Source organism: Lissotriton helveticus, chromosome 1_2, assembly GCF_964261635.1.
Source record: "Lissotriton helveticus chromosome 1_2, aLisHel1.1, whole genome shotgun sequence".
Taxonomy (NCBI): Eukaryota; Metazoa; Chordata; class Amphibia; order Caudata; family Salamandridae; genus Lissotriton; species Lissotriton helveticus.
In genome coordinates, this window is record NC_136058.1 from 338,172,090 (window position 1) to 338,197,343 (window position 25,254).

At 35.6% G+C, this 25,254-nt stretch overlaps 13 non-coding genes across 13 annotated transcripts; all 13 read left to right on the forward strand.

Annotated features, from left to right (window-relative positions):
- The first annotated feature begins 1,686 nt into the window (after positions 1–1,686).
- Positions 1,687–1,758, forward strand: TRNAD-GUC (transfer RNA aspartic acid (anticodon GUC)). The gene has a single exon. It is a non-coding gene; the product is annotated as a tRNA-Asp (tRNA).
- A 2,038-nt stretch (positions 1,759–3,796) lies between these two features.
- On the forward strand, positions 3,797–3,868 carry TRNAD-GUC (transfer RNA aspartic acid (anticodon GUC)). Its single transcript has one exon. It is a non-coding gene; the product is annotated as a tRNA-Asp (tRNA).
- Positions 3,869–7,576: 3,708 nt separating this feature from the next.
- Positions 7,577–7,648, forward strand: TRNAD-GUC (transfer RNA aspartic acid (anticodon GUC)). Its single transcript has one exon. It is a non-coding gene; the product is annotated as a tRNA-Asp (tRNA).
- A 630-nt stretch (positions 7,649–8,278) lies between these two features.
- Positions 8,279–8,350, forward strand: TRNAD-GUC (transfer RNA aspartic acid (anticodon GUC)). The gene has a single exon. It is a non-coding gene; the product is annotated as a tRNA-Asp (tRNA).
- Positions 8,351–9,684: 1,334 nt separating this feature from the next.
- TRNAD-GUC (transfer RNA aspartic acid (anticodon GUC)) lies at positions 9,685–9,756 on the forward strand. Its single transcript has one exon. It is a non-coding gene; the product is annotated as a tRNA-Asp (tRNA).
- A 630-nt stretch (positions 9,757–10,386) lies between these two features.
- Positions 10,387–10,458, forward strand: TRNAD-GUC (transfer RNA aspartic acid (anticodon GUC)). Its single transcript has one exon. It is a non-coding gene; the product is annotated as a tRNA-Asp (tRNA).
- Positions 10,459–12,496: 2,038 nt separating this feature from the next.
- TRNAD-GUC (transfer RNA aspartic acid (anticodon GUC)) lies at positions 12,497–12,568 on the forward strand. Its single transcript has one exon. It is a non-coding gene; the product is annotated as a tRNA-Asp (tRNA).
- Positions 12,569–15,306: 2,738 nt separating this feature from the next.
- TRNAD-GUC (transfer RNA aspartic acid (anticodon GUC)) lies at positions 15,307–15,378 on the forward strand. The gene has a single exon. It is a non-coding gene; the product is annotated as a tRNA-Asp (tRNA).
- Positions 15,379–17,417: 2,039 nt separating this feature from the next.
- Positions 17,418–17,489, forward strand: TRNAD-GUC (transfer RNA aspartic acid (anticodon GUC)). Its single transcript has one exon. It is a non-coding gene; the product is annotated as a tRNA-Asp (tRNA).
- A 632-nt stretch (positions 17,490–18,121) lies between these two features.
- Positions 18,122–18,193, forward strand: TRNAD-GUC (transfer RNA aspartic acid (anticodon GUC)). The gene has a single exon. It is a non-coding gene; the product is annotated as a tRNA-Asp (tRNA).
- Positions 18,194–18,823: 630 nt separating this feature from the next.
- TRNAD-GUC (transfer RNA aspartic acid (anticodon GUC)) lies at positions 18,824–18,895 on the forward strand. Its single transcript has one exon. It is a non-coding gene; the product is annotated as a tRNA-Asp (tRNA).
- Positions 18,896–20,941: 2,046 nt separating this feature from the next.
- Positions 20,942–21,013, forward strand: TRNAD-GUC (transfer RNA aspartic acid (anticodon GUC)). Its single transcript has one exon. It is a non-coding gene; the product is annotated as a tRNA-Asp (tRNA).
- Positions 21,014–23,757: 2,744 nt separating this feature from the next.
- TRNAD-GUC (transfer RNA aspartic acid (anticodon GUC)) lies at positions 23,758–23,829 on the forward strand. The gene has a single exon. It is a non-coding gene; the product is annotated as a tRNA-Asp (tRNA).
- The last annotated feature ends 1,425 nt before the right edge of the window (positions 23,830–25,254 follow it).

Genomic DNA, 25,254 nt, shown 5'->3' on the forward strand with positions numbered 1-25,254 from the left:
GTGAGCTGATTATATAGATATATATATATATATATAAATATATATATTGATAGTTAGAAAGATAGCCAGATAGACAGATCGATAGATAGATATTTATTTCAATGAAATCATTTCTTGATAAAACTGATTGTTTTTGGCTAGGAATTTCTGTATTGTAATATTTAGGAAAAAAGATTACTTGTCCTAACCAAAAGCAGCAAATCTGCCTATTACAATACTGTGAATTGATCGATGGTATGCCTTAACCCCAAGGAGGTGAGCACTGTTTAACTAATGCCAATAAGTCCTCGTTAGTATAGTGGTCAGTATCCCCGCCTGTCACGCGGGAGACCGCGGTTCAATTCCCAGACGGGGAGGCGATTCCTTTTATTCACACAATTAAATAAAATGATGAACTTTCTAACATTGTAAAATATATCTGTCATTATCCTTGCCTATTCCGATTGAGAAAAAAGGTTGAATTCACTGATGGACAAAATGCTTACTGATGTGTTAACTGAAATTCATAATATGCTCTGAATATTTCAATATGCACAGGCGTACCATCAAAAACACTTTACATCTGCATTCTCTTGGAAAATGAGATGAAGCACTGGTGAATCCTAGGCTGCTGTTTCACTCGATTGGCACAATTTACAAGTAGAATGACTGCTTTTGGTTAGTAGTGACCCCTGGTGGCTAATAGTTATAAGCTGCAAATGGTAAAGTGAGCTGATTATATAGATATATATATATAAATATATATATTGATAGTTAGAAAGATAGCTAGATAGACAGATCGATAGATAGATATTTATTTCAATGAAATAATTTCTTGATAAAACTGATTGTTTTTGGCTAGGAATTTCTGTATTGTAATATTTAGGAAAAAAGATTACTTGTCCTAACCAAAAGCAGCAAATCTGCCTATTACAATACTGTGAATTGATCGATGGTATGCCTTAACCCCAAGGAGGTGAGCACTGTTTAACTGATGCCAATAAGTCCTCGTTAGTATAGTGGTCAGTATCCCCGCCTGTCACGTGGGAGACCGGGGTTGAATTCCCCGACGGGGAGGCGGTTCCTTTTATTCACACAATTAAATAAAATGATGTACTTTTTAACATTGTAAAATATATCTGTCATTATCCTTGCCTATTCCGATTGAGAAAAAAGGTTGAATTCACCGATGGACAAAATGCTTACTGATGTGTTAACTGAAATTCATAATATGCTCTGAATATTTCAATATGCACAGGCGTACCATCAAAAACACTTTACATCTGCATTCTCTTGGAAAATGAGATGAAGCAGTGGTGAATCCTAGGCTGCTGTTCCACTCGATTGGCACAATTTACAAGTAGAATGACTGCTTTTGGTTAGTAGTGACCCCTGGTGGCTAATAGTTATAATCTGCAAATGGTAAAGTGAGCTGATTATATAGATATATATATATATAAATATATATATTGATAGTTAGAAAGATAGCTAGATAGACAGATCGATAGATAGATATTTATTTCAATGAAATAATTTCTTGATAATACTGATTGTTTTTGGCTAATAATTTCTGTATTGAAATATTTAGGAAAAAAGATGACTTGTCCTAACCAAAAGCAGCACATCTGCCTATTACAATACTGTGAATTGTTCGAGGGTATGCCTTAACCCCAAGGAGGTGAGCACTGTTTAACTGATGCCAATAAGTCCTTGTTAGTATAGTGGTCAGTATCCCCGCCTGTCACGCGGGAGACCGGGGTTCAATTCCCCGACGGGGAGGCGATTCCTTTTATTCACACAATTAAATAAAATGATGTACTTTCTAACATTGTAAAATATATCTGTCATTATCCATGCCTATTCCGATTGAGAAAAAAGGTTTAATTCAGTGATGGCCAAAATGCTTACTGATGTGTTAACTGAAATTCAGAATATGCTCTGAATATTTCAATATGCACAGGCGTACCATCAAAAACACTTTACATCTGCATTCTCTTGGATAATGAGATGAAGCAGTGGTGAATCCTAGGCTGCTGTTCCACTCGATTGGCACAATTTACAAGTAGAATGACTGCTTTTGGTTAGTAGTGACCCCTGGTGGCTAATAGTTATAAGCTGCAAATGGTAAAGTGAGCTGATTATATAGATATATATATATATATAAATATATATATTGATAGTTAGAAAGATAGCCAGATAGACAGATCGATAGATAGATATTTATTTCAATGAAATCATTTCTTGATAAAACTGATTGTTTTTGGCTAGGAATTTCTGTATTGTAATATTTAGGAAAAAAGATTACTTGTCCTAACCAAAAGCAGCAAATCTGCCTATTACAATACTGTGAATTGATCGATGGTATGCCTTAACCCCAAGGAGGTGAGCACTGTTTAACTAATGCCAATAAGTCCTCGTTAGTATAGTGGTCAGTATCCCCGCCTGTCACGCGGGAGACCGGGGTTCTATTCCCAGACGGGGAGGCGATTCCTTTTATTCACACAATTAAATAAAATGATGAACTTTCTAACATTGTAAAATATATCTGTCATTATCCTTGCCTATTCCGATTGAGAAAAAAGATTGAATTCACCGATGGACAAAATGCTTACTGATGTGTTAACTGAAATTCATAATATGCTCTGAATATTTCAATATGCACAGGCGTACCATCAAAAACACTTTACATCTGCATTCTCTTGGAAAATGAGATGAAGCAGTGGTGAATCCTAGGCTGCTGTTCCACTCTATTGGCACAATTTACAAGTAGAATGACTGCTTTTGGTTAGTAGTGACCCCTGGTGGCTAATAGTTATAAGCTGCAAATGGTAAAGTGAGCTGATTATATAGATATATATATATATAAATATATATATTGATAGTTAGAAAGATAGCTAGATAGACAGATCGATAGATAGATATTTATTTCAATGAAATAATTTCTTGATAATACTGATTGTTTTTGGCTAATAATTTCTGTATTGAAATATTTAGGAAAAAAGATGACTTGTCCTAACCAAAAGCAGCACATCTGCCTATTACAATACTGTGAATTGTTCGAGGGTATGCCTTAACCCCAAGGAGGTGAGCACTGTTTAACTGATGCCAATAAGTCCTCGTTAGTATATTGGTCAGTATCCCCGCCTGTCACGCGGGAGACCGGGGTTCAATTCCCCGACGGGGAGGCGATTCCTTTTATTCACACAATTAAATAAAATGATGTACTTTCTAACATTGTAAAATATATCTGTCATTATCCTTGCCTATTCCGATTGAGAAAAAAGGTTGAATTCACTGATGAACAAAATGCTTACTGATGTGTTAACTGAAATTCATAATATGCTCTGAATATTTCAATATGCACAGGCGTACCATCAAAAACACTTTACATCTGCATTCTCTTGGAAAATGAGATGAAGCACTGGTGAATCCTAGGCTGCTGTTTCACTCGATTGGCACAATTTACAAGTAGAATGACTGCTTTTGGTTAGTAGTGACCCCTGGTGGCTAATAGTTATAAGCTGCAAATGGTAAAGTGAGCTGATTATATAGATATATATATATATATAAATATATATATTGATAGTTAGAAAGATAGCTAGATAGACAGATCGATAGATAGATATTTATTTCAATGAAATAATTTCTTGATAAAACTGATTGTTTTTGGCTAGGAATTTCTGTATTGTAATATTTAGGAAAAAAGATTACTTGTCCTAACCAAAAGCAGCAAATCTGCCTATTACAATACTGTGAATTGATCGATGGTATGCCTTAACCCCAAGGAGGTGAGCACTGTTTAACTGATGCCAATAAGTCCTCGTTAGTATAGTGGTCAGTATCCCCGCCTGTCACGCGGGAGACCGGGGTTCAATTCCCCGACGGGGAGGCGGTTCCTTTTATTCACACAATTAAATAAAATGATGTACTTTCTAACATTGTAAAATATATCTGTCATTATCCATGCCTATTCCGATTGAGAAAAAAGGTTGAATTCAGTGATGGCCAAAATGCTTACTGATGTGTTAACTGAAATTCATAATATGCTCTGAATATTTCAATATGCACAGGCGTACCATCAAAAACACTTTACATCTGCATTCTCTTGGAAAATGAGATGAAGCACTGGTGAATCCTAGGCTGCTGTTTCACTCGATTGGCACAATTTACAAGTAGAATGACTGCTTTTGGTTAGTAGTGACCCCTGGTGGCTAATAGTTATAAGCTGCAAATGGTAAAGTGAGCTGATTATATAGATATATATATATATAAATATATATATTGATAGTTAGAAAGATAGCTAGATAGACAGATCGATAGATAGATATTTATTTCAATGAAATAATTTCTTGATAAAACTGATTGTTTTTGGCTAGGAATTTCTGTATTGTAATATTTAGGAAAAAAGATTTCTTGTCCTAACGAAAAGCAGCAAATCTGCCTATTACAATACTGTGAATTGATCGAGGGTATGCCTTAACCCCAAGGAGGTGAGCACTGTTTAACTGATGCCAATAAGTCCTCGTTAGTATAGTGGTCAGTATCCCCTCTTGTCACGCGGGAGACCGGGGTTCAATTCCCCGACGGGGAGGCGATTCCTTTTATTCACACAATTAAATAAAATGATGTACTTTCTAACATTGTAAAATATATCTGTCATTATCCATGCCTAGTCCGATTGAGAAAAAAGGTTGAAGTCAGTGATGGCCAAAATGCTTACTGATGTGTTAACTGAAATTCAGAATATGCTCTGAATATTTCAATATGCACAGGCGTACCATCAAAAACACTTTACATCTGCATTCTCTTGGAAAATGAGTGGAAGCAGTGGAGAATCCTAGGCTGCTGTTCCACTCGATTGGCACAATTTACAAGTAGAATGACTGCTTTGGTTAGTAGTGACCCCTGGTGGCTAATAGTTATAAGCTGCAAATGGTAAAGTGAGCTGATTATATAGATATATATATATATATAAATATATATATTGATAGGTAGAAAGATAGCTAGATAGACAGATCGATAGATAGATATTTATTTCAATGAAATAATTTCTTGATAATACTGATTGTTTTTGGCTAATAATTTCTGTATTGAAATATTTAGGAAAAAAGATGACTTGTCCTAACCAAAAGCAGCACATCTGCCTATTACAATACTGTGAATTGTTCGAGGGTATGCCTTAACCCCAAGGAGGTGAGCACTGTTTAACTGATGCCAATAAGTCCTCGTTAGTATAGTGGTCAGTATCCCCGCCTGTCACGCGGGAGACCGGGGTTCAATTCCCAGACGGGGAGGCGATTCCTTTTATTCACACAATTAAATAAAATGATGAACTTTCTAACATTGTAAAATATATCTGTCATTATCCTTGCCTATTCCGATTGAGAAAAAAGGTTGAATTCACTGATGAACAAAATGCTTACTGATGTGTTAACTGAAATTCATAATATGCTCTGAATATTTCAATATGCACAGGCGTACCATCAAAAACACTTTACATCTGCATTCTCTTGGAAAATGAGATGAAGCACTGGTGAATCCTAGGCTGCTGTTTCACTCGATTGGCACAATTTACAAGTAGAATGACTGCTTTTGGTTAGTAGTGACCCCTGGTGGCTAATAGTTATAAGCTGCAAATGGTAAAGTGAGCTGATTATATAGATATATATATATAAATATATATATTGATAGTTAGAAAGATAGCTAGATAGACAGATCGATAGATAGATATTTATTTCAATGAAATAATTTCTTGATAAAACTGATTGTTTTTGGCTAGGAATTTCTGTATTGTAATATTTAGGAAAAAAGATTACTTGTCCTAACCAAAAGCAGCAAATCTGCCTATTACAATTTACAAGTAGAATGACTGCTTTTGGTTAGTAGTGACCCCTGGTGGCTAATAGTTATAAGCTGCAAATGGTAAAGTGAGCTGATTATATAGATATATATATATTGATAGTTAGAAAGATAGCTAGATAGACAGATCGATAGATAGATATTTATTTCAATGAAATAATTTCTTGATAATACTGATTGTTTTTGGCTAATAATTTCTGTATTGAAATATTTAGGAAAAAAGATGACTTGTCCTAACCAAAAGCAGCACATCTGCCTATTACAATACTGTGAATTGTTCGAGGGTATGCCTTAACCCCAAGGAGGTGAGCACTGTTTAACTGATGCCAATAAGTCCTCGTTAGTATAGTGGTCAGTATCCCCTCCTGTCACGCGGGAGACCAGGGTTCAATTCCCCGACGGGGAGGCGATTCCTTTTATTCACACAATTAAATAAAATGATGTACTTTCTAACATTGTAAAATATATCTGTCATTATCCATGCCTATTCCGATTGAGAAAAAAGGTTGAATTCAGTGATGGCCAAAATGCTTACTGATGTGTTAACTGAAATTCAGAATATGCTCTGAATATTTCAATATGCACAGGCGTACCATCAAAAACACTTTACATCTGCATTCTCTTGGAAAATGAGATGAAGCACTGGTGAATCCTAGGCTGCTGTTCCACTCGATTGGCACAATTTACAAGTAGAATGACTGCTTTTGGTTAGTAGTGACCCCTGGTGGCTAATAGTTATAAGCTGCAAATGGTAAAGTGAGCTGATTATATAGATATATATATATATATAAATATATATATTGATAGTTAGAAAGATAGCCAGATAGACAGATCGATAGATAGATATTTATTTCAATGAAATCATTTCTTGATAAAACTGATTGTTTTTGGCTAGGAATTTCTGTATTGTAATATTTAGGAAAAAAGATTACTTGTCCTAACCAAAAGCAGCAAATCTGCCTATTACAATACTGTGAATTGATCGATGGTATGCCTTAACCCCAAGGAGGTGAGCACTGTTTAACTAATGCCAATAAGTCCTCGTTAGTATAGTGGTCAGTATCCCCGCCTGTCACGCGGGAGACCGCGGTTCAATTCCCAGACGGGGAGGCGATTCCTTTTATTCACACAATTAAATAAAATGATGAACTTTCTAACATTGTAAAATATATCTGTCATTATCCTTGCCTATTCCGATTGAGAAAAAAGGTTGAATTCACTGATGGACAAAATGCTTACTGATGTGTTAACTGAAATTCATAATATGCTCTGAATATTTCAATATGCACAGGCGTACCATCAAAAACACTTTACATCTGCATTCTCTTGGAAAATGAGATGAAGCACTGGTGAATCCTAGGCTGCTGTTTCACTCGATTGGCACAATTTACAAGTAGAATGACTGCTTTTGGTTAGTAGTGACCCCTGGTGGCTAATAGTTATAAGCTGCAAATGGTAAAGTGAGCTGATTATATAGATATATATATATAAATATATATATTGATAGTTAGAAAGATAGCTAGATAGACAGATCGATAGATAGATATTTATTTCAATGAAATAATTTCTTGATAAAACTGATTGTTTTTGGCTAGGAATTTCTGTATTGTAATATTTAGGAAAAAAGATTACTTGTCCTAACCAAAAGCAGCAAATCTGCCTATTACAATACTGTGAATTGATCGATGGTATGCCTTAACCCCAAGGAGGTGAGCACTGTTTAACTGATGCCAATAAGTCCTCGTTAGTATAGTGGTCAGTATCCCCGCCTGTCACGTGGGAGACCGGGGTTCAATTCCCCGACGGGGAGGCGGTTCCTTTTATTCACACAATTAAATAAAATGATGTACTTTTTAACATTGTAAAATATATCTGTCATTATCCTTGCCTATTCCGATTGAGAAAAAAGGTTGAATTCACCGATGGACAAAATGCTTACTGATGTGTTAACTGAAATTCATAATATGCTCTGAATATTTCAATATGCACAGGCGTACCATCAAAAACACTTTACATCTGCATTCTCTTGGAAAATGAGATGAAGCAGTGGTGAATCCTAGGCTGCTGTTCCACTCGATTGGCACAATTTACAAGTAGAATGACTGCTTTTGGTTAGTAGTGACCCCTGGTGGCTAATAGTTATAATCTGCAAATGGTAAAGTGAGCTGATTATATAGATATATATATATATAAATATATATATTGATAGTTAGAAAGATAGCTAGATAGACAGATCGATAGATAGATATTTATTTCAATGAAATAATTTCTTGATAATACTGATTGTTTTTGGCTAATAATTTCTGTATTGAAATATTTAGGAAAAAAGATGACTTGTCCTAACCAAAAGCAGCACATCTGCCTATTACAATACTGTGAATTGTTCGAGGGTATGCCTTAACCCCAAGGAGGTGAGCACTGTTTAACTGATGCCAATAAGTCCTTGTTAGTATAGTGGTCAGTATCCCCGCCTGTCACGCGGGAGACCGGGGTTCAATTCCCCGACGGGGAGGCGATTCCTTTTATTCACACAATTAAATAAAATGATGTACTTTCTAACATTGTAAAATATATCTGTCATTATCCATGCCTATTCCGATTGAGAAAAAAGGTTGAATTCAGTGATGGCCAAAATGCTTACTGATGTGTTAACTGAAATTCAGAATATGCTCTGAATATTTCAATATGCACAGGCGTACCATCAAAAACACTTTACATCTGCATTCTCTTGGAAAATGAGATGAAGCAGTGGTGAATCCTAGGCTGCTGTTCCACTCGATTGGCACAATTTACAAGTAGAATGACTGCTTTTGGTTAGTAGTGACCCCTGGTGGCTAATAGTTATAAGCTGCAAATGGTAAAGTGAGCTGATTATATAGATATATATATATATATAAATATATATATTGATAGTTAGAAAGATAGCCAGATAGACAGATCGATAGATAGATATTTATTTCAATGAAATCATTTCTTGATAAAACTGATTGTTTTTGGCTAGGAATTTCTGTATTGTAATATTTAGGAAAAAAGATTACTTGTCCTAACCAAAAGCAGCAAATCTGCCTATTACAATACTGTGAATTGATCGATGGTATGCCTTAACCCCAAGGAGGTGAGCACTGTTTAACTAATGCCAATAAGTCCTCGTTAGTATAGTGGTCAGTATCCCCGCCTGTCACGCGGGAGACCGGGGTTCTATTCCCAGACGGGGAGGCGATTCCTTTTATTCACACAATTAAATAAAATGATGAACTTTCTAACATTGTAAAATATATCTGTCATTATCCTTGCCTATTCCGATTGAGAAAAAAGATTGAATTCACCGATGGACAAAATGCTTACTGATGTGTTAACTGAAATTCATAATATGCTCTGAATATTTCAATATGCACAGGCGTACCATCAAAAACACTTTACATCTGCATTCTCTTGGAAAATGAGATGAAGCAGTGGTGAATCCTAGGCTGCTGTTCCACTCTATTGGCACAATTTACAAGTAGAATGACTGCTTTTGGTTAGTAGTGACCCCTGGTGGCTAATAGTTATAAGCTGCAAATGGTAAAGTGAGCTGATTATATAGATATATATATATATAAATATATATATTGATAGTTAGAAAGATAGCTAGATAGACAGATCGATAGATAGATATTTATTTCAATGAAATAATTTCTTGATAAAACTGATTGTTTTTGGCTAGGAATTTCTGTATTGTAATATTTAGGAAAAAAGATTACTTGTCCTAACCAAAAGCAGCAAATCTGCCTATTACAATACTGTGAATTGATCGATGGTATGCCTTAACCCCAAGGAGGTGAGCACTGTTTAACTGATGCCAATAAGTCCTCGTTAGTATAGTGGTCAGTATCCCCGCCTGTCACGTGGGAGACCGGGGTTCAATTCCCCGACGGGGAGGCGGTTCCTTTTATTCACACAATTAAATAAAATGATGTACTTTTTAACATTGTAAAATATATCTGTCATTATCCTTGCCTATTCCGATTGAGAAAAAAGGTTGAATTCACCGATGGACAAAATGCTTACTGATGTGTTAACTGAAATTCATAATATGCTCTGAATATTTCAATATGCACAGGCGTACCATCAAAAACACTTTACATCTGCATTCTCTTGGAAAATGAGATGAAGCAGTGGTGAATCCTAGGCTGCTGTTCCACTCGATTGGCACAATTTACAAGTAGAATGACTGCTTTTGGTTAGTAGTGACCCCTGGTGGCTAATAGTTATAATCTGCAAATGGTAAAGTGAGCTGATTATATAGATATATATATATATAAATATATATATTGATAGTTAGAAAGATAGCTAGATAGACAGATCGATAGATAGATATTTATTTCAATGAAATAATTTCTTGATAATACTGATTGTTTTTGGCTAATAATTTCTGTATTGAAATATTTAGGAAAAAAGATGACTTGTCCTAACCAAAAGCAGCACATCTGCCTATTACAATACTGTGAATTGTTCGAGGGTATGCCTTAACCCCAAGGAGGTGAGCACTGTTTAACTGATGCCAATAAGTCCTTGTTAGTATAGTGGTCAGTATCCCCGCCTGTCACGCGGGAGACCGGGGTTCAATTCCCCGACGGGGAGGCGATTCCTTTTATTCACACAATTAAATAAAATGATGTACTTTCTAACATTGTAAAATATATCTGTCATTATCCATGCCTATTCCGATTGAGAAAAAAGGTTGAATTCAGTGATGGCCAAAATGCTTACTGATGTGTTAACTGAAATTCAGAATATGCTCTGAATATTTCAATATGCACAGGCGTACCATCAAAAACACTTTACATCTGCATTCTCTTGGAAAATGAGATGAAGCAGTGGTGAATCCTAGGCTGCTGTTCCACTCGATTGGCACAATTTACAAGTAGAATGACTGCTTTTGGTTAGTAGTGACCCCTGGTGGCTAATAGTTATAAGCTGCAAATGGTAAAGTGAGCTGATTATATAGATATATATATATATATAAATATATATATTGATAGTTAGAAAGATAGCCAGATAGACAGATCGATAGATAGATATTTATTTCAATGAAATCATTTCTTGATAAAACTGATTGTTTTTGGCTAGGAATTTCTGTATTGTAATATTTAGGAAAAAAGATTACTTGTCCTAACCAAAAGCAGCAAATCTGCCTATTACAATACTGTGAATTGATCGATGGTATGCCTTAACCCCAAGGAGGTGAGCACTGTTTAACTAATGCCAATAAGTCCTCGTTAGTATAGTGGTCAGTATCCCCGCCTGTCACGCGGGAGACCGGGGTTCTATTCCCAGACGGGGAGGCGATTCCTTTTATTCACACAATTAAATAAAATGATGAACTTTCTAACATTGTAAAATATATCTGTCATTATCCTTGCCTATTCCGATTGAGAAAAAAGATTGAATTCACCGATGGACAAAATGCTTACTGATGTGTTAACTGAAATTCATAATATGCTCTGAATATTTCAATATGCACAGGCGTACCATCAAAAACACTTTACATCTGCATTCTCTTGGAAAATGAGATGAAGCAGTGGTGAATCCTAGGCTGCTGTTCCACTCTATTGGCACAATTTACAAGTAGAATGACTGCTTTTGGTTAGTAGTGACCCCTGGTGGCTAATAGTTATAAGCTGCAAATGGTAAAGTGAGCTGATTATATAGATATATATATATATAAATATATATATTGATAGTTAGAAAGATAGCTAGATAGACAGATCGATAGATAGATATTTATTTCAATGAAATAATTTCTTGATAATACTGATTGTTTTTGGCTAATAATTTCTGTATTGAAATATTTAGGAAAAAAGATGACTTGTCCTAACCAAAAGCAGCACATCTGCCTATTACAATACTGTGAATTGTTCGAGGGTATGCCTTAACCCCAAGGAGGTGAGCACTGTTTAACTGATGCCAATAAGTCCTCGTTAGTATATTGGTCAGTATCCCCGCCTGTCACGCGGGAGACCGGGGTTCAATTCCCCGACGGGGAGGCGATTCCTTTTATTCACACAATTAAATAAAATGATGTACTTTCTAACATTGTAAAATATATCTGTCATTATCCTTGCCTATTCCGATTGAGAAAAAAGGTTGAATTCACTGATGAACAAAATGCTTACTGATGTGTTAACTGAAATTCATAATATGCTCTGAATATTTCAATATGCACAGGCGTACCATCAAAAACACTTTACATCTGCATTCTCTTGGAAAATGAGATGAAGCACTGGTGAATCCTAGGCTGCTGTTTCACTCGATTGGCACAATTTACAAGTAGAATGACTGCTTTTGGTTAGTAGTGACCCCTGGTGGCTAATAGTTATAAGCTGCAAATGGTAAAGTGAGCTGATTATATAGATATATATATATATATAAATATATATATTGATAGTTAGAAAGATAGCTAGATAGACAGATCGATAGATAGATATTTATTTCAATGAAATAATTTCTTGATAAAACTGATTGTTTTTGGCTAGGAATTTCTGTATTGTAATATTTAGGAAAAAAGATTACTTGTCCTAACCAAAAGCAGCAAATCTGCCTATTACAATACTGTGAATTGATCGATGGTATGCCTTAACCCCAAGGAGGTGAGCACTGTTTAACTGATGCCAATAAGTCCTCGTTAGTATAGTGGTCAGTATCCCCGCCTGTCACGCGGGAGACCGGGGTTCAATTCCCCGACGGGGAGGCGGTTCCTTTTATTCACACAATTAAATAAAATGATGTACTTTCTAACATTGTAAAATATATCTGTCATTATCCATGCCTATTCCGATTGAGAAAAAAGGTTGAATTCAGTGATGGCCAAAATGCTTACTGATGTGTTAACTGAAATTCATAATATGCTCTGAATATTTCAATATGCACAGGCGTACCATCAAAAACACTTTACATCTGCATTCTCTTGGAAAATGAGATGAAGCACTGGTGAATCCTAGGCTGCTGTTTCACTCGATTGGCACAATTTACAAGTAGAATGACTGCTTTTGGTTAGTAGTGACCCCTGGTGGCTAATAGTTATAAGCTGCAAATGGTAAAGTGAGCTGATTATATAGATATATATATATATAAATATATATATTGATAGTTAGAAAGATAGCTAGATAGACAGATCGATAGATAGATATTTATTTCAATGAAATAATTTCTTGATAAAACTGATTGTTTTTGGCTAGGAATTTCTGTATTGTAATATTTAGGAAAAAAGATTTCTTGTCCTAACGAAAAGCAGCAAATCTGCCTATTACAATACTGTGAATTGATCGAGGGTATGCCTTAACCCCAAGGAGGTGAGCACTGTTTAACTGATGCCAATAAGTCCTCGTTAGTATAGTGGTCAGTATCCCCTCTTGTCACGCGGGAGACCGGGGTTCAATTCCCCGACGGGGAGGCGATTCCTTTTATTCACACAATTAAATAAAATGATGTACTTTCTAACATTGTAAAATATATCTGTCATTATCCATGCCTAGTCCGATTGAGAAAAAAGGTTGAAGTCAGTGATGGCCAAAATGCTTACTGATGTGTTAACTGAAATTCAGAATATGCTCTGAATATTTCAATATGCACAGGCGTACCATCAAAAACACTTTACATCTGCATTCTCTTGGAAAATGAGTGGAAGCAGTGGAGAATCCTAGGCTGCTGTTCCACTCGATTGGCACAATTTACAAGTAGAATGACTGCTTTTGGTTAGTAGTGACCCCTGGTGGCTAATAGTTATAAGCTGCAAATGGTAAAGTGAGCTGATTATATAGATATATATATATATATAAATATATATATTGATAGGTAGAAAGATAGCTAGATAGACAGATCGATAGATAGATATTTATTTCAATGAAATAATTTCTTGATAATACTGATTGTTTTTGGCTAATAATTTCTGTATTGAAATATTTAGGAAAAAAGATGACTTGTCCTAACCAAAAGCAGCACATCTGCCTATTACAATACTGTGAATTGTTCGAGGGTATGCCTTAACCCCAAGGAGGTGAGCACTGTTTAACTGATGCCAATAAGTCCTCGTTAGTATAGTGGTCAGTATCCCCGCCTGTCACGCGGGAGACCGGGGTTCAATTCCCAGACGGGGAGGCGATTCCTTTTATTCACACAATTAAATAAAATGATGTACTTTCTAACATTGTAAAATATATCTGTCATTATCCATGCCTATTCCGATTGAGAAAAAAGGTTGAATTCAGTGATGGCCAAAATGCTTACTGATGTGTTAACTGAAATTCAGAATATGCTCTGAATATTTCAATATGCACAGGCGTACCATCAAAAACACTTTACATCTGCATTCTCTTGGAAAATGAGATAAAGCAGTGGTGAATCCTAGGCTGCTGTTCCACTCGATTGGCACAATTTACAAGTAGAATGACTGCTTTTGGTTAGTAGTGACCCCTGGTGGCTAATAGTTATAAGCTGCAAATGGTAAAGTGAGCTGATTATATAGATATATATATATATAAATATATATATTGATAGTTAGAAAGATAGCCAGATAGACAGATCGATAGATAGATATTTATTTCAATGAAATAATTTCTTGATAAAACTGATTGTTTTTGGCTAGGAATTTCTGTATTGTAATATTTAGGAAAAAAGATTTCTTGTCCTAACGAAAAGCAGCAAATCTGCCTATTACAATACTGTGAATTGATCGAGGGTATGCCTTAACCCCAAATAGGTGAGCACTGTTTAACTGATGCCAATAAGTCCTCGTTAGTATAGTGGTCAGTATCCCCTCCTGTCACGCGGGAGACCGGGGTTCAATTCCCCGACGGGGAGGCGGTTCCTTTTATTCACACAATTAAATAAAATGATGTACTTTCTAACATTGTAAAATATATCTGTCATTATCCTTGCCTATTCCGATTGAGAAAAAAGGTTGAATTCACTGATGAACAAAATGCTTACTGATGTGTTAACTGAAATTCATAATATGCTCTGAATATTTCAATATGCACAGGCGTACCATCAAAAACACTTTACATCTGCATTCTCTTGGAAAATGAGATGAAGCACTGGTGAATCCTAGGCTGCTGTTTCACTCGATTGGCACAATTTACAAGTAGAATGACTGCTTTTGGTTAGTAGTGACCCCTGGTGGCTAATAGTTATAAGCTGCAAATGGTAAAGTGAGCTGATTATATAGATATATATATATATAAATATATATATTGATAGTTAGAAAGATAGCTAGATAGACAGATCGATAGATAGATATTTATTTCAATGAAATCATTTCTTGATAAAACTGATTGTTTTTGGCTAGGAATTTCTGTATTGTAATATTTAGGAAAAAAGATTACTTGTCCTAACCAAAAGCAGCAAATCTGCCTATTACAATACTGTGAATTGATCGATGGTATGCCTTAACCCCAAGGAGGTGAGCACTGTTTAACTGATGCCAATAAGTCCTCGTTAGTATAGTGGTCAGTATCCCCGCCTGTCACGTGGGAGACCGGGGTTCAATTCCCCGACGGGGAGGCGGTTCCTTTTATTCACACAATTAAATAAAATGATGTACTTTTTAACATTGTAAAATATATCTGTCATTATCCTTGCCTATTCCGATTGAGAAAAAAGGTTGAATTCACCGATGGACAAAATGCTTACTGATGTGTTAACTGAAATTCATAATATGCTCTGAATATTTCAATATGCACAGGCGTACCATCAAAAACACTTTACATCTGCATTCTCTTGGAAAATGAGATGAAGCAGTGGTGAATCCTAGGCTGCTGTTCCACTCGATTGGCACAATTTACAAGTAGAATGACTGCTTTTGGTTAGTAGTGACCCCTGGTGGCTAATAGTTATAAGCTGCAAATGGTAAAGTGAGCTGATTATATAGATATATATATATATATAAATATATATATTGATAGTTAGAAAGATAGCCAGATAGACAGATCGATAGATAGATATTTATTTCAATGAAATCATTTCTTGATAAAACTGATTGTTTTTGGCTAGGAATTTCTGTATTGTAATATTTAGGAAAAAAGAATACTTGTCCTAACCAAAAGCAGCAAATCTGCCTATTACAATACTGTGAATTGATCGATGGTATGCCTTAACCCCAAGGAGGTGAGCACTGTTTAACTAATGCCAATAAGTCCTCGTTAGTATAGTGGTCAGTATCCCTGCCTGTCACGCGGGAGACCGGGGTTCAATTTCCCAGGCGGGAAGGCGATTCCTTTTATTCACACAATTAAATAAAATGATGAACTTTCTAACATTGTAAAATATATCTGTCATTATCCTTGCCTATTCCGATTGAGAAAAAAGGTTGAATTCACTGATGAACAAAATGCTTACTGATGTGTTAACTGAAATTCATAATATGCTCTGAATATTTCAATATGCACAGGCGTACCATCAAAAACACTTTACATCTGCATTCTCTTGGAAAATGAGATGAAGCAGTGGTGAATCCTAGGCTGCTGTTCCACTCGATTGGCACAATTTACAAGTAGAATGACTGCTTTTGGTTAGTAGTGACCCCTGGTGGCTAATAGTTATAAGCTGCAAATGGTAAAGTGAGCTGATTATATAGATATATATATATATAAATATATATATTGATAGTTAGAAAGATAGCCAGATAGACAGATCGATAGATAGATATTTATTTCAATGAAATAATTTCTTGATAAAACTGATTGTTTTTGGCTAGGAATTTCTGTATTGTAATATTTAGGAAAAAAGATTTCTTGTCCTAACCAAAAGCAGCAAATCTGCCTATTACAATACTGTGAATTGATCGAGGGTATGCCTTAACCCCAAATAGGTGAGCACTGTTTAACTGATGCCAATAAGTCCTCGTTAGTATAGTGGTCAGTATCCCCTCCTGTCACGCAAGAGACCGGGGTTCAATTCACCGACGGGGAGGCGGTTCCTTTTATTCACACAATTAAATAAAATGATGTACTTTCTAACATTGTAAAATATATCTGTCATTATCCATGCCTATTCCGATTGAGAAAAAAGGTTGAATTCAGTGATGGCCAAAATGCTTACTGATGTGTTAACTGAAATTCAGAATATGCTCTGAATATTTCAATATGCACAGGCGTACCATCAAAAACACTTTACATCTGCATTCTCTTGGAAAATGAGATGAAGCACTGGTGAATCCTAGGCTGCTGTTTCACTCGATTGGCACAATTTACAAGTAGAATGACTGCTTTTGGTTAGTAGTGACCCCTGGTGGCTAATAGTTATAAGCTGCAAATGGTAAAGTGAGCTGATTATATAGATATATATATATATATAAATATATATATTGATAGTTAGAAAGATAGCTAGATAGACAGATCGATAGATAGATATTTATTTCAATGAAATGATTTCTTGATAAAACTGATTGTTTTTGGCTAGGAATTTCTGTATTGTAATATTTAGGAAAAAAGATGACTTGTCCTAACCAAAAGCAGCAAATCTGCCTATTACAATACTGTGAATTGATCGATGGTATGCCTTAACCCCAAGGAGGTGAGCACTGTTTAACTGATGCCAATAAGTCCTCGTTAGTATAGTGGTCAGTATCCCCGCCTGTCACGTGGGAGACCGGGGTTCAATTCCCCGACGGGGAGGCGGTTCCTTTTATTCACACAATTAAATAAAATGATGTACTTTTTAACATTGTAAAATATATCTGTCATTATCCTTGCCTATTCCGATTGAGAAAAAAGATTGAATTCACCGATGGACAAAATGCTTACTGATGTGTTAACTGAAATTCATAATATGCTCTGAATATTTCAATATGCACAGGCGTACCATCAAAAACACTTTACATCTGCATTCTCTTGGAAAATGAGATGAAGCAGTGGTGAATCCTAGGCTGCTGTTCCACTCGATTGGCACAATTTACAAGTAGAATGACTGCTTTTGGTTAGTAGTGACCCCTGGTGGCTAATAGTTATAAGCTGCAAATGGTAAAGTGAGCTGATTATATAGATATATATATATATATAAATATATATTTTGATAGTTAGAAAGATAGCTAGATAGACAGATCGATAGATAGATATTTATTTCAATGAAATGATTTCTTGATAAAACTGATTGTTTTTGGCTAGGAATTTCTGTATTGTAATATTTAGGAAAAAAGATGACTTGTCCTAACCAAAAGCAGCAAATCTGCCTATTACAATACTGTGAATTGATCGATGGTATGCCTTAACCCCAAGGAGGTGAGCACTGTTTAACTGATGCCAATAAGTCCTCGTTAGTATAGTGGTCAGTATCCCCGCCTGTCACGTGGGAGACCGGGGTTCAATTCCCCGACGGGGAGGCGGTTCCTTTTATTCACACAATTAAATAAAATGATGTACTTTTTAACATTGTAAAATATATCTGTCATTATCCTTGCCTATTCCGATTGAGAAAAAAGATTGAATTCACCGATGGACAAAATGCTTACTGATGTGTTAACTGAAATTCATAATATGCTCTGAATATTTCAATATGCACAGGCGTACCATCAAAAACACTTTACATCTGCATTCTCTTGGAAAATGAGATGAAGCAGTGGTGAATCCTAGGCTGCTGTTCCACTCGATTGGCACAATTTACAAGTAGAATGACTGCTTTTGGTTAGTAGTGACCCCTGGTGGCTAATAGTTATAAGCTGCAAATGGTAAAGTGAGCTGATTATATAGATATATATATATATAAATATATATATTGATAGTTAGAAAGATAGCCAGATAGACAGATCGATAGATAGATATTTATTTCAATGAAATAATTTCTTGATAATACTGATTGTTTTTGGCTAATAATTTCTGTATTGAAATATTTAGGAAAAAAGATGACTTGTCCTAACCAAAAGCAGCACATCTGCCTATTACAATACTGTGAATTGTTCGAGGGTATGCCTTAACCCCAAGGAGGTGAGCACTGTTTAACTGATGCCAATAAGTCCTCGTTAGTATAGTGGTCAGTATCCCCGCCTGTCACGCGGGAGACCGGGGTTCAATTCCCCGACGGGGAGGCGATTCCTTTTATTCACACAATTAAATAAAATGATGTACTTTCTAATATTGTAAAATATATCTGTCATTATCCATGCCTATTCCGATTGAGAAAAAAGGTTGAATTCAGTGATGGCCAAAATGCTTACTGATGTGTTAACTGAAATTCAGAATATGCTCTGAATATTTCAATATGCACAGGCGTACCATCAAAAACACTTTACATCTGCATTCTCTTGGAAAATGAGATGAAGCAGTGGTGAATCCTAGGCTGCTGTTCCACTCGATTGGCACAATTTACAAGTAGAATGACTGCTTTTGGTTAGTAGTGACCCCTGGTGGCTAATAGTTATAAGCTGCAAATGGTAAAGTGAGCTGATTATATATATATATATATATATATATATATAAATATATATATTGATAGTTAGAAAGATAGCCAGATAGACAGATCGATAGATAGATATTTATTTCAATGAAATCATTTCTTGATAAAACTGATTGTTTTTGGCTAGGAATTTCTGTATTGTAATATTTAGGAAAAAAGATTACTTGTCCTAGCCAAAAGCAGAAAATCTGCCTATTACAATACTGTGAATTGATCGATGGTATGCCTTAACCCCAAGGAGGTGAGCACTGTTTAACTAATGCCAATAAGTCCTCGTTAGTATAGTGGTCAGTATCCCCGCCTGTCACGCGGGAGACCGGGGTTCAATTCCCAGACGGGGAGGCGATTCCTTTTATTCACACAATTAAATAAAATGATGTACTTTCTAACATTGTAAAATATATCTGTCATTATCCATGCCTATTCCGATTGAGAAAAAAGGTTGAATTCAGTGATGGCCAAAATGCTTACTGATGTGTTAACTGAAATTCAGAATATGCTCTGAATATTTCAATATGCACAGGCGTACCATCAAAAACACTTTACATCTGCATTCTCTTGGAAAATGAGATGAAGCAGTGGTGAATCCTAGGCTGCTGTTCCACTCGATTGGCACAATTTACAAGTAGAATGACTGCTTTTGGTTAGTAGTGACCCCTGGTGGCTAATAGTTATAAGCTGCAAATGGTAAAGTGAGCTGATTATATATATATATATATATATATATAAATATATATATTGATAGTTAGAAAGATAGCCAGATAGACAGATCGATAGATAGATATTTATTTCAATGAAATCATTTCTTGATAAAACTGATTGTTTTTGGCTAGGAATTTCTGTATTGTAATATTTAGGAAAAAAGATTACTTGTCCTAACCAAAAGCAGCAAATCTGCCTATTACAATACTGTGAATTGATCGATGGTATGCCTTAACCCCAAGGAGGTGAGCACTGTTTAACTAATGCCAATAAGTCCTCGTTAGTATAGTGGTCAGTATCCCCGCCTGTCACGCGGGAGACCGGGGTTCTATTCCCAGACGGGGAGGCGATTCCTTTTATTCACACAATTAAATAAAATGATGAACTTTCTAACATTGTAAAATATATCTGTCATTATCCTTGCCTATTCCGATTGAGAAAAAAGGTTGAATTCACTGATGAACAAAATGCTTACTGATGTGTTAACTGAAATTCATAATATGCTCTGAATATTTCAATATGCACAGGCGTACCATCAAAAACACTTTACATCTGCATTCTCTTGGAAAATGAGATAAAGCAGTGGTGAATCCTAGGCTGCTGTTCCACTCGATTGGCACAATTTACAAGTAGAATGACTGCTTTTGGTTAGTAGTGACCCCTGGTGGCTAATAGTTATAAGCTGCAAATGGTAAAGTGAGCTGATTATATAGATATATATATATATAAATATATATATTGATAGTTAGAAAGATAGCCAGATAGACAGATCGATAGATAGATATTTATTTCAATGAAATAATTTCTTGATAAAACTGATTGTTTTTGGCTAGGAATTTCTGTATTGCAATATTTAGGAAAAAAGATTACTTGTCCTAACCAAAAGCAGCAAATCTGCCTATTACAATACTGTGAATTGATCGATGGTATGCCTTAACCCCAAGGAGGTGAGCACTGTTTAACTGATGCCAATAAGTCCTCGTTAGTATAGTGGTCAGTATCCCCGCCTGTCACGCGGGAGACCGGGGTTCAATTCCCCGACGGGGAGGCGGTTCCTTTTATTCACACAATTAAATAAAATGATGTACTTTTTAACATTGTAAAATATATCTGTCATTATCCTTGCCTATTCCGATTGAGAAAAAAGGTTGAATTCACCGATGGACAAAATGCTTACTGATGTGTTAACTGAAATTCATAATATGCTCTGAATATTTCAATATGCACAGGCGTACCATCAAAAACACTTTACATCTGCATTCTCTTGGAAAATGAGATGAAGCAGTGGTGAATCCTAGGCTGCTGTTCCACTCGATTGGCACAATTTACAAGTAGAATGACTGCTTTTGGTTAGTAGTGACCCCTGGTGGCTAATAGTTATAAGCTGCAAATGGTAAAGTGAGCTGATTATATAGATATATATATATATATAAATATATATATTGATAGTTAGAAAGATAGCCAGATAGACAGATCGATAGATAGATATTTATTTCAATGAAATCATTTCTTGATAAAACTGATTGTTTTTGGCTAGGAATTTCTGTATTGTAATATTTAGGAAAAAAGATTACTTGTCCTAACCAAAAGCAGCAAATCTGCCTATTACAATACTGTGAATTGATCGATGGTATGCCTTAACCCCAAGGAGGTGAGCACTGTTTAACTAATGCCAATAAGTCCTCGTTAGTATAGTGGTCAGTATCCCCGCATGTCACGCGGGAGACCGGGGTTCAATTCCCAGACGGGGAGGCGATTCCTTTTATTCACACAATTAAATAAAATGATGAACTTTCTAACATTGTAAAATATATCTGTCATTATCCTTGCCTATTCCGATTGAGAAAAAAGGTTGAATTCACCGATGAACAAAATGCTTACTGATGTGTTAACTGAAATTCATAATATGCTCTGAATATTTCAATATGCACAGGCGTACCATCAAAAACACTTTACATCTGCATTCTCTTGGAAAATGAGATGAAGCAGTGGTGAATCCTAGGCTGCTGTTCCACTCGATTGGCACAATTTACAAGTAGAATGACTGCTTTTGGTTAGTAGTGACCCCTGGTGGCTAATAGTTATAAGCTGCAAATGGTAAAGTGAGCTGATTATATAGATATATATATATATATAAATATATATATTGATAGTTAGAAAGATAGCCAGATAGACAGATCGATAGATAGATATTTATTTCAATGAAATCATTTCTTGATAAAACTGATTGTTTTTGGCTAGGAATTTCTGTATTGTAATATTTAGGAAAAAAGATTACTTGTCCTAACCAAAAGCAGCAAATCTGCCTATTACAATACTGTGAATTGATCGATGGTATGCCTTAACCCCAAGGAGGTGAGCACTGTTTAACTAATGCCAATAAGTCCTCGTTAGTATAGTGGTCAGTATCCCCGCCTGTCACGCGGGAGACCGGGGTTCAATTAACAGACGGGGAGGCGATTCCTTTTATTCACACAATTAAATAAAATGATGAACTTTCTAACATTGTAAAATATATCTGTCATTATCCTTGCCTATTCCGATTGAGAAAAAAGGTTGAATTCACTGATGAACAAAATGCTTACTGATGTGTTAACTGAAATTCAGAATATGCTCTGAATATTTCAATATGCACAGGCGTACCATCAAAAACACTTTGCATCTGCATTCTCTTGGAAAATGAGATGAAGCAGTGGTGAATCCTAGGCTGCTGTTCCACTCGATTGGCACAATTTACAAGTAGAATGACTGCTTTTGGTTAGTAGTGACCCCTGGTGGCTAATAGTTATAAGCTGCAAATGGTAAAGTGAGCTGATTATATAGATATATATATATATATAAATATATATATATTGATAGTTAGAAAGATAGCCAGATAGACAGATCGATAGATAGATATTTATTTCAATGAAATCATTTCTTGATAAAACTGATTGTTTTTGGCTAGGAATTTCTGTATTGTAATATTTAGGAAAAAAGATTACTTGTCCTAACCAAAAGCAGCAAATCTGCCTATTACAATACTGTGAATTGATCGATGGTATGCCTTAACCCCAAGGAGGTGAGCACTGTTTAACTAATGCCAATAAGTCCTCGTTAGTATAGTGGTCAGTATCCCCGCCTGTCATGCGGGAGACCGGGGTTCAATTCCCAGACGGGGAGGCGATTCCTTTTATTCACACAATTAAATAAAATGATGAACTTTCTAACATTGTAAAATATATCTGTCATTATCCTTGCCTATTCCGATTGAGAAAAAAGGTTGAATTCACTGATGAACAAAATGCTTACTGATGTGTTAACTGAAATTCATAATATGCTCTGAATATTTCAATATGCACAGGCGTACCATCAAAAACACTTTACATCTGCATTCTCTTGGAAAATGAGATGAAGCACTGGTGAATCCTATGCTGCTGTTCCACTCGATTGGCACAATTTACAAGTAGAATGACTGCTTTTGGTTAGTAGTGACCCCTGGTGGCTAATAGTTATAAGCTGCAAATGGTAAAGTGAGCTGATTATATAGATATATAGATATATAAATATATATATTGATAGTTAGAAAGATAGCTAGATAGACAGATCGATAGATAGATATTTATTTCAATGAAATAATTTCTTGATAAAACTGATTGTTTTTGGCTAGGAATTTCTGTATTGTAATATTTAGGAAAAAAGATTACTTGTCCTAACCAAAAGCAGCAAATCTGCCTATTACAATACTGTGAATTGATCGATGGTATGCCTTAACCCCAAGGAGGTGAGCACTGTTTAACTGATGCCAATAAGTCCTCGTTAGTATAGTGGTCAGTATCCCCGCCTGTCACGTGGGAGACCGGGGTTCAATTCCCCGACGGGGAGACGGTTCCTTTTATTCACACAATTAAATAAAATGATGTACTTTTTAACATTGTAAAATATATCTGTCATTATCCTTGCCTATTCCGATTGAGAAAAAAAGTTGAATTCACCGATGGACAAAATGCTTACTGATGTGTTAACTGAAATTCATAATATGCTCTGAATATTTCAATATGCACAGGCGTACCATCAAAAACACTTTACATCTGCATTCTCTTGGAAAATGAGATGAAGCAGTGGTGAATCCTAGGCTGCTGTTCCACTCGATTGGCACAATTTACAAGTAGAATGACTGCTTTTGGTTAGTAGTGACCCCTGGTGGCTAATAGTTATAAGCTGCAAATGGTAAAGTGAGCTGATTATATAGATATATATATATATAAATATATATATTGATAGTTAGAAAGATAGCTAGATAGACAGATCGATAGATAGATATTTATTTCAATGAAATAATTTCTTGATAATACTGATTGTTTTTGGCTAATAATTTCTGTATTGAAATATTTAGGAAAAAAGATGACTTGTCCTAACCAAAAGCAGCACATCTGCCTATTACAATACTGTGAATTGTTCGAGGGTATGCCTTAACCCCAAGGAGGTGAGCACTGTTTAACTGATGCCAATAAGTCCTCGTTAGTATAGTGGTCAGTATCCCCTCCTGTCACGCGGGAGACCAGGGTTCAATTCCCCGACGGGGAGGCGATTCCTTTTATTCACACAATTAAATAAAATGATGTACTTTCTAACATTGTAAAATATATCTGTCATTATCCATGCCTAGTCCGATTGAGAAAAAAGGTTGAATTCAGTGATGGCCAAAATGCTTACTGATGTGTTAACTGAAATTCAGAATATGCTCTGAATATTTCAATATGCACAGGCGTACCATCAAAAACACTTTACATCTGCATTCTCTTGGAAAATTAGTGGAAGCAGTGGAGAATCCTAGGCTGCTGTTCCACTCGATTGGCACAATTTACAAGTAGAATGACTGCTTTTGGTTAGTAGTTACCCCTGGTGGCTAATAGTTATAAGCTGCAAATGGTAAAGTGAGCTGATTATATATATATATATATATATATAAATATATATATTGATAGTTAGAAAGATAGCCAGATAGACAGATCGATAGATAGATATTTATTTCAATGAAATAATTTCTTGATAAAACTGATTGTTTTTGGCTAGGAATTTCTGTATTGTAATATTTAGGAAAAAAGATTACTTGTCCTAACCAAAAGCAGCAAATCTGCCTATTACAATACTGTGAATTGATCGATGGTATGCCTTAACCCCAAGGAGGTGAGCACTGTTTAACTAATGCCAATAAGTCCTCGTTAGTATAGTGGTCAGTATCCCCGCCTGTCACGCGGGAGACCGGGGTTCAATTCCCAGACGGGGAGGCGATTCCTTTTATTCACA